General features: G+C 36.6%; 1 long non-coding RNA gene across 1 annotated transcript; it reads left to right on the forward strand.

Annotated features, from left to right (window-relative positions):
* The first annotated feature begins 801 nt into the window (after positions 1–801).
* On the forward strand, positions 802–1800 carry LOC149805388 (uncharacterized). Its single transcript, XR_016414855.1, has 2 exons — positions 802–930; positions 988–1800. It is a non-coding gene; the product is annotated as an uncharacterized LOC149805388 (long non-coding RNA).
* The last annotated feature ends 10720 nt before the right edge of the window (positions 1801–12520 follow it).

Here is a 12520-nt window from a genome sequence, read left to right on the forward strand (position 1 = left end):
TTGTTGTTGTGGTTGTTCTTTCAGCTGAGATTGCCTGCAGTATCGGAGTGAGAAAAGAACGTTGTTGTTGTTGTAGTGTTTAACGCCATTTTTCAGCACGCGATAGGCTATACATGGCGGCCAGTATTAATGGTGGAGGAAGAACCCGGGAAAAACCCGGAAAGAACCACCGACCCACGAGAAGCTACTGGCAAGCTTTCTCACATACCCACATTAGCCGAATCCGAGACTCGAACCCACGCAGACAAAGGTGAGATGACAGTGATCCGTAACGGAGAGCGCTTTAGACCACTCGGCCACTCGGGGCCCCAGAAAAGAACGTAGTGCCTCCGATAATTACATTTGAGTTTGCCATACCGTTTGTCTAACATAATTGGCCCTTTGTTTTGCCACCACTCTTTCCGGGGCAGGTTGTTTGTTAGGTATAGTCGGATGTTGACTAGATGTTATTTGTGTTCTCGAGGTGGGTGGATTGCTAACTGGCTAGGTCTGCATTTCTTGCTCCCGCTACTGTTGCGTATATTTCTTCCCTCCACACCGAGTTCTGGGCCTAATTCTTTTAATTTCGTTGTAACCGAACTTACATTATCCATATTATCACCAACAACAAAAAAAACGCACAAACCTAAAAGAAACACTCACTCACTTTTTTTACAGAACATTACTATTTTTTAAAATTTTGATAAGCGACGGAAACGAAGGACTTAGAGTCGCACTTTCTAACCAAGATAAAGAAATCATGTGCTGATAGACTCACTTCTGTATTTTTTCTTCTAACTGACTAACATATCATAGGCAATGGAATGTTATTTCTTTTCGAGAGCATGGGGTAGCCCTGAATTTTTTTTTTTTTTGAACTTGAAGCTATGGCGGTCGCTTAGGTTATAAGATGGCGACCTTATCCTGTGAGAAAGCCTGTCGTCAGAGGAGGTCGCCAGAATAGGAGATGGCGACCTCCTCTGACGACAGGCTTTCTCACAGGATAAGGTCGCCATCTTATAACCTAAGCGACCGCCATAGCTTCAAGTTCAAAAAAAAAAAAATTCAGGGCTACCCCATGCTCTCGAAAAGAAATAACATTCCATTGCCTATGATATGTTAGTCAGTTAGAAGAAAAAATACAGAAGTGAGTCTATCAGCACATGATTTCTTTATCTTGGTTAGAAAGTGCGACTCTAAGTCCTTCGTTTCCGTCGCTTATCAAAATTTTAAAAAATAGTAATGTTCTGTAAAAAAAGTGAGTGAGTGTTTCTTTTAGGTTTGTGCGTTTTTTTTGTTGTTGGTGATAATATGGATAATGTAAGTTCGGTTACAACGAAATTAAAAGAATTAGGCCCAGAACTCGGTGTGGAGGGAAGCAGCAGAGAGGGTGAACAGACCATAGAATTCCGACAAAATAAATAAAACAAACAAATAAATCATCTCGTAGAAAGGTCCAGATTTTACAAATGAACTTTCCTTGAGATGTTTATTTTTGCAATGACCGATTGTGCTAATAAAACCTCAGTTCGAAATAGTAGCTGAAAAAATAAAGTACTCTACGTGTTTATTTATTTCTTGTTTATTTTTTTGACAACCAACGTTGGTAGGTACCCTCTCTGCTGCTATTAATTTACCACCATACCAAGTTTGATGAATATTTTTCAACTCGTTCTCGCTGTCGTTTTTCCTCATCTGTTTCATCTTCATCTGAATCTTCGGAATTTGTTCTATGTTTCAAGTAATATTCAAGTTCTGATGGTGGTTTTTCTATTTTTGGATTTATGTTCTTTCTGTGTTTATAATATATCATCAAACTTCGATATCGATCTCCACCGCAATTTTTACAAATCTGATATAATCCTCTAACGCCGTTGTTACATCCAACACATCTTCGTGGACCAGCATGAGGGTTTTTCTTTATAAGATAATTATGTTTCTTGCAATATTCTCCACGGCACTTTTTGTTGCATTTATCTGTTGTTCCTTGACGCAGCCACGCACAGTTGTTCATTATATTAATGATATCTGTTTAATTCAATTTAATTTTATCATCACCCCTGTTACCCAAATATTTTATCAATACCCACACGATATCTTGTTCTTGGATCATGTAAATTTATTGTTATAAATCCATGCGGGGTAGCTTGCGCTCGTGAGAAGAAATTTTTGAATTTAATTATATCCATGTCACCACCACACCAAGTTTGATGAATATTTCGCAACGTGTGTGTGTCTACGCCATTAAACACAACTAAAATGTTGCAGTTGTCTCTGATCACCTTCGGAATTTGTGTATATCGTTGAGTAACATAGATCACGTCTGTATTTTTATGTCTCCCTCGGGAAAATATTCTGGCTGGATTTGATTGTTTATCTAGCATTAATCGTCGTATACAACTAAATTATTAATAAATCCGTCTATGGAATCTACGGATGGTGCTTCATCAATATCGGTTATAAACTCTATAACATCATTATCCTCATCCAGTAATGGTGCGTTTTCATTGAAATCTTTAAGTACATCATAACATCGTTGATCATCAACGGATGGTGCTACTAAATACAACTTATCCCATTTCAACCATCTCATTATCAGATTAAGTAATAATTGCGTCTTACCCGATCCAGATGGTCCTATGATAATCATTCTGATGGAGTTCGGTAGCGCAGGATGATGCTTAACTGGCTCTCGCTGCCGAGTTGCTGAGAAATCAATTATATCCATATATATTATAACATGAATTTATATTGTTTACGTTGTAGAGTTAAAACTCCAACTATTGATTTAGCTACAGTTACAACAAAAAACAAAAAAATAGCGTACGGTGGAAAATGTTCTGTATGCTGTAGAAAGAAATTTTCGTTTATACCTAATAAGCGCGGCGGTGATATTGCTAATTTGATGTCAAAGTTTCCAGGTGCTCCATGGGCTAAATACAGCGGAGAAAAACATCTACCAGGATATAATTATTGCGGTCCTGGTACTCGACTCGATATCAGGCTCGATAATCAAGATCAACCAAAACCAGGCGAGGAACCAATAAATGCTATTGATCGAGCTTGTCATGCTCATGATGTAGCTTATAAAAGTCAAAATCTACAAGATAGGCATATTGCAGATGTAAAATTAATTCATTCATTAAATTCTATAAAAAATAAAAATATTAGAGAATCATTAGCTAATTGGTTAGTAAGATCCTCGATGAAAGGTAAATTAGCGATTGGGGCTGGTAATTAATAATGGAATCAATTTATTATTCACCGAGAGGATACTGGAAAGGCAAAGCAGCAATTGGTAAACTCGCTGATGCAGCATCGGTTAAACATTCTACTGCTAAAACGTGGTTATCTAAACAAGCAATATGGCAAATTTATCTACCACGTCCTAAACAAATTCAGTACTCGTATTTCGATGTCAGTGTTCCTAATGAAGTTCATCAAGCTGATATTCTGTTTTTACCGCATGATACTATAAGTGGAAAAACGTACAAATACGCGCTATCCATAGTAGATGTTGCAAGTAGATATAAAGAAGCAGAGCCGCTATCAGCGAAAACATCATCTGAAGTAGCCGATGCGTTTGAACGAATTTATCAACGAGGACTCGGACCACAAGGTGGTCTGCGATGGCCGCAGCTACTACAGGTTGATCCTGGTAAGGAATTTCTTGGTCCAGTATCATCGCTGATGAAACAACATAATACCAAAATACGACGAGGTCATACTGCAATTCACTAGTGATCAAGCAATTGTTGAGCGATTTAATCGAACACTTGCTGAACGGTTATTTGGATATCAATACGCGAGGGAATTTATTCAGGATAAAAGATCTCGCGAATGGGTTGCAAGATTACCAGGCGTGATAGCTGCATTAAATAATGAGATTACACGAACAACCAACATGAAACCCATTAGCGCGGTCACAAAAAAAAAATATACCAACACAACGGAAAGATGCTGGAAAACAAAAAATATTAGGTGATGTTACAGTCAGATATTTATATGAGCCTGGTGAACTTGAAGGTGGTAGCGCGAGAGCGACCGATCCTATTTGGAGTGTTACCACACACAAAATATCTACCGTGACAAGATCCACTGGAAGAAATGTAGGCGTTTCTAGACCTGCAATCTACAGATTAGATTCGGCTGCTCCTCAACGTGGATTTACACGTGAACAACTACAAATAATTCCCGCGGATACACAACTACCACCGCGATCACTCCGGTGATTTCGATCACTTAACTAGCACTAGTGCCAGCACCCAAGGCGCTAGCGCCTCTACGTCGATTACACTCAAGACAGGTTAACATGGTATTTTCTCGTGTATGACCGCGACTATTATCTTTTCTATCTACGGTAAATTGTCTTGAATCATTACTCGAATACCGCCATAACATTATACAATTACAACATGCGCAATGATTATTCTGCTGCTGTTTTAACTCAATAATAAATTCAACATCAAGATCAAAGTCACGTTTATTTTTTTTATCAGATTGTTTGTATCCGATTAATTTTTTTCTTATTATATTATCATCGATGATGTTAAATTTATCAACGATTTCAGGAATTATAATTCTACGTAATTGAGATATATTTCTGACCCTCGATACCGCTAAATAAACTAAATTTGACCACTCGATGCGATCGTCTATAATCCAGACTCGTGTATCAGAAATAGTTAATCCCTGAGACGAGTGGATCGTCATAGCGTATCCCAACACCCATGGAGATTTGTCAGCGCGTAATGCATCTTCTACCACACTGATATCAACGGCGACAATATCATTTAATACGAGAATCTGTTTCCTTGACTCTGTCAAGGGTCCTGGAATATCAACATTAATATTCTGTTTTCGTGTATCTGATGGTCTATAACACAACGGTACGGGTAGTTCTGAATATTGTTCTTTATGTAGCTGAAATAACTGTTGTTGTAAAGCGTCTCTGATTATTTTTCTACTTGCTACGATTAAATCGGTGGGTCTCCATGAGTTCAAAAAATCACTCATTGATGTCTCTGAGATCACTCCACGTAATATTTCACACTGAATTTTGTTTGATTGTAATCTGATTAATTTTTTAAACTCCTTCAAATTTGCATCAAGAGCTCTATGATCATCATCTATTTCTTCGTAATAATCAACGAAATTTTTTAACCAATCATGTGGAGATGGTCCAACAAAGGGCGGAGGTTGACCATGATCGCCACACATTATTATGGCGGTATTTTTCGTCAACAACCAATCAAGAAACATTTTTAATGTATCCAATGACACCGTGCATATCTCATCCCAAATAATTATTTTAGGTATATATTTTTCTCCCATCCGTTCAGGAGTCCATGTATCTCCGCGCCATCGGAAGAAACTATGATACGTACACGATTGTACTTGCCGCTGTTTCATCTCACGTGCAAGTCTATGTGTGGGTGTCAGCACGATTATATCTGAATTTCTAAAAACATTAATCGTTCGAGTTGTTTTGCCGCATCCACCAGGTCCATTGAGATATACTGTCTTATATCTGGTTATTGGATCACTCAACGATGGTGCTTTCGACATTTCTGATATTTTATTACCCTCACGATAAACATCTCTCATTGGAACATCTGCTGATTCTGTGTAATTGTGTAATAGTTCCTTTTTTATTCTCCACGAACCCCATCGTTCATCATTACTTGTAAATTTCATAACAAGTTCTAAATATTTACTCGAAATATAAAACGAATCTGTTGCGACTCTGACTGCGGCCTCAGGAAATCTATTAATCATCGATAATAAATTTATGGAAACATAAGCCAACATGGAAGATCTTAGATGAGTATATTGCGGGGATACGTCATTTATGTAACTAACGATCGTACCTAATTTTGTTCCGTCGGATAAATAAACACTCTCTCGATTTACAAATGTATTTTTCGCCGTTGTATCAGCGATTATAAAATCGTACTCGGCATCATCTAGAATTAATCGTGCGTGATGTCTTTTATAATCATATGCACCACCTTGAGTAAATTTACCTATAATTTTTCTACCGAGATCTTTTGCGGTTTTGAGTTTATTAGGAATATCATCCTTAAACTCGCTGATAACTTCAGAATCTGACATGGGCAACCAAACTTTGGTCTGTGCATGATATGATATAATTGCCTCACTGACCACCAACGATGTCAGTATCGCACAATCTAGCATATATCGCAACAAAACTATAGGTGCCCAACGTTTTTCACAAAAATGTCTGCCAAACCAAACATAACAAATCTTGTGAAGATTTTCGTTAAACTCGAACGACTCAATACAGGCGAATCCAGTCAGATCAAAATCAGGTAATGGTCCATTAATTGCCACTCGCGTCATCTCGTTTGTAGGGTGACCAAATCTTTCAAAGTACACAGAACAATCTCCGTATCCCAGAAAACTTCCTGGATAACATGCAACCATATCAACCGAAATAACATCATTGTAATTGTATTTGGTATTCCATAATCCACCATGTCCATATTCGACGCAACTTGCGCGTACGTCCTCGAGTAAATCAAATCGTGTTGGTTTCCATGAATTTCTTTCTCTGGCGAAATGAGCCGCAACAGATGGAACGGTAAAACAATTAGTTAGTAATTTGTCAGTATTTTCCGCGTGCTTGCACTGTAAAAACGTCGCAAGATTTTTCATCTCGTCATGGAGGGATTCTGTGCGATATATTTCACCGTTCGGTTTGACAAACTGATCAAATTCACCCTCCTCATTACTTTTGAATAACCATACCGATACAGGATCGGTTTTACTTATTTCGTTGATAAAATCAAACATACTCATATCTGCCACAGATAATTCTGTGGGGTAAAATCTAACAGTTCGATCACGTGGAAATATTGTTACTGCGTTAGTCCATGCGTGCGCGTTATGATCGATAATATTTATTGGAGCTCCTTTCGATTTATATTTCGACTGGTACAGTACTTCTCCCGTTATTGTCGCCACAGTTATTGGAAATTTTAATATTTTTCCTAACTCAGCAACATCTTTTATTGTAGCACCAGTATCCTTAACTGAATCAGCCCACGAGTTTATTTTTTCACGCCTTAAATCAGTTAATCCATTTCCACGCATCGCGTTTGTAAAGTGTTCTATTACTCGTTCAGCTACACAATTTAACCTTGAAAATTTCATCGGCGCTAGTTTATCAACGTTGGGTTTTTTATTTATCTCATAAATTCCATAAATAACTGCTGTTACAGGATACGCTCGCTCATAATACGGTTTATCAATACCAGTCAATAGACCCGGTCTGGAATTTTTACTTAATATGATAGTTTTATTATTACCAAGGACAGGATCATATTTGTCACGGATAATCCAACTATCTGTTTCTGTTAATACAATAAATTTTACTCTGAAGAAATATTTTTGATTGCCCTCGTATTCAGCGATGTAGTTAATGATAGTTGCCGCTCGCTTGTCGTTCATTGTGGCGTCCGTGACAGTGTTGCGTATAATCTTGAACGTTGACCATGTATGAGATGCACCATCCGTGTAAAATTCTTTCTTAGCGTCATGAATTTTCGAGATCAAACTTTTATTTTTCGGATCAACCAGATCTCGTACTGGCAAGTCAGAAGATAATCTGTCAAGGTTGAATTTATACTTAACAGGCCTAGTTTGGGATAATCTCTCAAACTCGTTCATATAATTAAAACAAATATTTAAATAAAGAAAATTATATATATATATATACAATGTCCCAATGTAGATGGTTGATGATCGGCTCAGTAAATCGATGCAACAAATCCTGTAGAAAGGAATTTTGTTGGATGCACTCACAAAACATACGACGAGGAAGTCTAGGACCAATACCATGTCTACGGTGTGGTATTGGAGTGCGAGGAAAGACAGAATTATGTGGAAAGTGTGGCGGGAAACGGTTCAGAGAGCTTAAAAGATATTATGACAAAAAAAATAATAGCGGTGAAAACGCTATAAAATCCGTGAAGGATTATATATCAAGATTTCAGACAAACAATGATTTAAACATATAATATTATTATAATGGAGCAAAATATATTTGTCCCACATCCTGTCATAACAAACTATGAATCAAATATTAATGGTATCATCAGGCACCGCAAGTTGAAGAGACAAGTTGGTAATGTTTCTAATACTGGCTATCTTAGATTTACAGTTGGAAAGAGAAGATATCTATGTCATAGATTTACATACGAGTGTCACAAGGGTTTGATCAATGACGGTCTTGTTATTGATCATATTGATGGAAATCCTCAAAACAATAATTTATCCAACCTTCGAGTGACAACTCGAAGCGTGAACTCTGCATGTGGTAATACAGGAAGATGTAAGACAATCGGAAAGAGGGCGGTAATTTCTACAAACATAGAAACCGGTAAAGTAATTATGTTTCAGTCTATGAACGCGGCTGCGACATATTTTGATATTAACTCGCGTTCAGTACAAAATGTAGCAGATAATATAACCAGATCTGCTCTCTCGAAAAAATATAAGCAGAAAATCATCTTTCAGTATCAATAACTATCATCACCACATTATTAACTATCATCACCACATTGAATTAATTTTTTTAATTTATGTCACAGTAGGTCCTCCATACACTACTGAATTTTTGATTACATAAGGGAGATTACTTTGTAATATATAGTTTTCTTCGTAGATGGTTGGTTTTTTATGATTGTAATTAGTCAGTATAACTAATTACATCGTATTGTGCCGACGAACCTAACTCATTAGACTCATAAGTATTATTTATGGTTTTTAAATATTTCCCCATCATACAACACATGATAATATTATTGATCCGTAGGAAGCTGTGTGTGAAACAGAAACCGTTACTCATTGTAATTGACCTGCAGTTGTGTGTTCACTGAACTTACACTCTGGAAAGTTCTTTGACTGGTGCATTAATGCTACTGTTATTATTGATTTTCGGTCTGCTTAGGAAACTAGCTACAAATACAGAAACTATTATTCAGAAACTGTTATAAATACAGAAACTGTTATAAATACAGAAACCGCTACAAATACAGAAACTGTTAAATACAGAAACCGTTATTATTCAGAAACCGCTGTTTACTGTAAATATTGGTTCCTTAGCTATATAGCTAGCTATATATTAACTTCCGAAACATATGTTCGTAACAATGTTTGATAGCTCGATCAGTATGGTATTGGACTGTGACGCTCGCGGTCCAGGATCGAATCCCCATGGCTGACAATTTGTCGGTGGTGCGCATAATTGCGATTTTTATAATAGTGGGGGGAACCGCAAGAACCCCTCCGCTCAGCAAATTCACAAACCACAATATTGACTTGTGGTTGATACATATTTTCGTATCACCCACTGGATTAATTATTGTGGGTGTGATTTTGCTGAGCGTATATGTTTGTGCTGTCCTTAGTTAAGTTATATGTTTGTGCCGTCCAAGTATAATCTGAGCTCGCTAATACACTCGATAGGGGCTCTTCATTCATTGTATATAACCATTTCATTGTATATATCCATCCTTAGTTAAGTTATATGTTTGTGCCGTCCAAGTATAATCTGAGCTCGCTAATACACTCGATAGGGGCTCTTCATTCATTGTATATATGTTATATGTATATCCTCTAAGCTTGGTAGCTTGCGGTGGCAAGCTACGAGTTTAATGAGGACTGTGCTGTCCTTAGTTAGTTATATGTTATATGTATATCCTCTAAACTTGGTAGATTGCGGTGGCAAGCTACGAGTTTAATGAGGATTGTGCTGTCCTCCCTCTTGGGCCTCTAGACCGTTGTTTGGCGGGTTAGGGGCTCTCGTAGAGGGAATATTTGCCTAATGAACTTGGTAGATTGCGGTGGCAAGCTACGAGTTCTTGGCTGTGCTGTCCCTGAAACATACCGACGAACTCGCTAATACACTCGATAGGTGTTCTAGGGATATTTTTTTATTTTAAAGATTTATATATTATATAATGAACCATGAAAATATCAATGATGTAATTGTCGCTATTAAAAAATTAAAAAAAGATGGAATTAATATATCTGATGAACTTAATCCTGAAAAAATAGTTTCTGACTTTGAGATTTTACAAGAACGTAAAACCATGGGGACACACACACTATCATCTGAATACAGGCTCATGAAACGGATTCAATCGGCAATGTTTCAGTCGCTAGCTACCGTAGAAGATGATCATGTGAAGGAGTTCGTTCCTCTTTCTACCGCCGTAGAAAGAATTAAGTCGTTATTATCCCACGAGTATGAGGCAAAGAAAACGATTAGTACTCGCATAAGACTATTAAGAAAAATAATGTCAGAGAGTAACTTCGTTACTGATGAAACGATCCAAGGTAACTTCGTTACTGGTGAAACGATCCAAGGTAACCTCGTTACTGATGATAATGAAAATGAAAGTTTTGGTAACTGGGGTCCAAGTCAACGCTGACCACGTGTATTGATAGTCAAAATCAAGAAAGTTCTAACCTTGTCAAATTTGTTCCTAATAAATTTTATTTATTATAAATTTTATTTATTATAAATTTTATTTATTATAAATTTTATTTTTACTGAGGATTTATTTTTTTTACTAAAATCAAGAAAAATGCACAAATTACTTGATTCTGACGGGGTAGTTGGTAGTCAAAATCAAAGAAAAATGCACGAACTACTTGATTTCTGACGGGGTAGTTGGTAGTCAAAATCAGGAAAATTGAGCAATTTCGTTATATTTTAGTAAAAAAAAATAAAAATCTCAGTAAAAATAATATTATTAATAAATAAAATTAATTTATAATAAATAAAATTTGTTAGGAACAATTTGACAAGGTTAGAACTTTCTTGATTTTGACGGGGTAGTTGGTAGTCAAAATCAAGTAGTTCGTGCATTTTTATGTTTCTGAGGGGGTAGTTGGTAGTCAAAATCAAGTAATTTGTACAATTTCAGTAAAAATCAGGAAAATTAATAAATATTATTTTTTTTTGTGATAGAAATTTTAATTTTACTTTCATCGACTAGCTTTTTTAGTTGCCTGGGCCGATTAATTTGTACCAAACACAAATTTGTGCCAGTAATAATAAAATATTTTTTTAAGTTGATCGAATTTGATTCTGAAGATCTACGACAGAAATCCTTAAGACGGAAGTCTTTACGACGGAAGTCTTTACGACGGAAGTCTTAGGACATAAATCCTTAAGATTTCACATACAGATTTATTACAAGCTCTTCTTCACGTATGTCAATTAAGCGATTAAGGTGGTCTGTGAGTTTAAAATTGATTCGTGTTAACATATTATTGTGACACCGCAAATACACGGGATTAGTTGGTTCTTGCACGATTAAATTTCCAGGGGGAACTTGTGGTGTGAACGTGTACAGGATGTATCCTTGTTGAGCTTGATTTGATCTTCCGAGATCTATTTGATAGCTGCCATCGATTACGTCACAAACTAGATTGACCGCGACCGTCGGTGTTATATTAACGATCCGCGGGGATACGTGTCTTCCGCCGCCGTGTGGATCATTATCATATCTAAGAACAACTGCTAATGGTGCTAGTTTTTTCCACGCATCGAGTATTTTAGGAAAAAACTCATCAATGGCATCATTGACAGATTTTCTTAATTTATCCGGATTATAATCAGGAAACTTAAACGTTACAATGTCAGCTTCGGGTATTTTGTACTTGGCTGCGAAGGATTTTTTATAATCGCTTGATGACTTAAGAACCATATCTCTAATTCTGTTATAGATAACTTCAGAAGAATTAACTATATAATTTAAAACTTCTATGTACCTAATAATATTATCGCGCGCGGATGTTGAATCAAATAAATACTCTTGAAAACTATCACGTAAATTATTTACCTGTATTTCATGGTCTAAGTTTATTGAAGCAAATATAGAATCAATATTCAAAGCAATAACACGTTCATTAAGATTATACAAAAGAGCTCTAGGATCATATACAGGTGTTCCCCCCCCTCCATCCTGGTTTTACTTCTATGTAATCTAGCCATTCTGAATTCATTTTAATATCATGACGAAGACTGGTCTTTGACGTAAAATCATCCCGAGTTGGTTCTGGTGGTCCTTTATGCACCGGGGGAATTTCAGGCCATCCTAGCACGGATCTGATTGAAGATTGATAAATATCAACGGCATAATCAGGCGAGTTTATTTCAACCGTCGAGGACAACGTCGGCTCATGAACATTAATTGATATTTTTGATTCCTTTCCCGTTATTGATTTTATTCTACGCGCAAATTCCTCACTGATCTCTTCAATCTGGTAACTGCCGGTTGGTATTCCAACAACAACCCAGTCAGGTGTTCCATCGGATTTGTTCTTGTTAGTAAATACAAGCGAATTATTTGCTGGTGTACCATTAAATGATTTTGATCTGATATTTGGCCAGCTGTAATATACCCGTAATTGTGCTAGTGCTATTTCTTTTACTGGAATTGCAGTAGGAAAATTAACACTAAATTCAGGATTAATTGAACTTACCGAGATCATTGTTATCTTT

Source organism: Sinohyriopsis cumingii, chromosome 2, assembly GCF_028554795.1.
Source record: "Sinohyriopsis cumingii isolate HCF-2022 chromosome 2, ASM2855479v2, whole genome shotgun sequence".
Lineage (NCBI taxonomy): Eukaryota > Metazoa > Mollusca > Bivalvia > Unionida > Unionidae > Sinohyriopsis > Sinohyriopsis cumingii.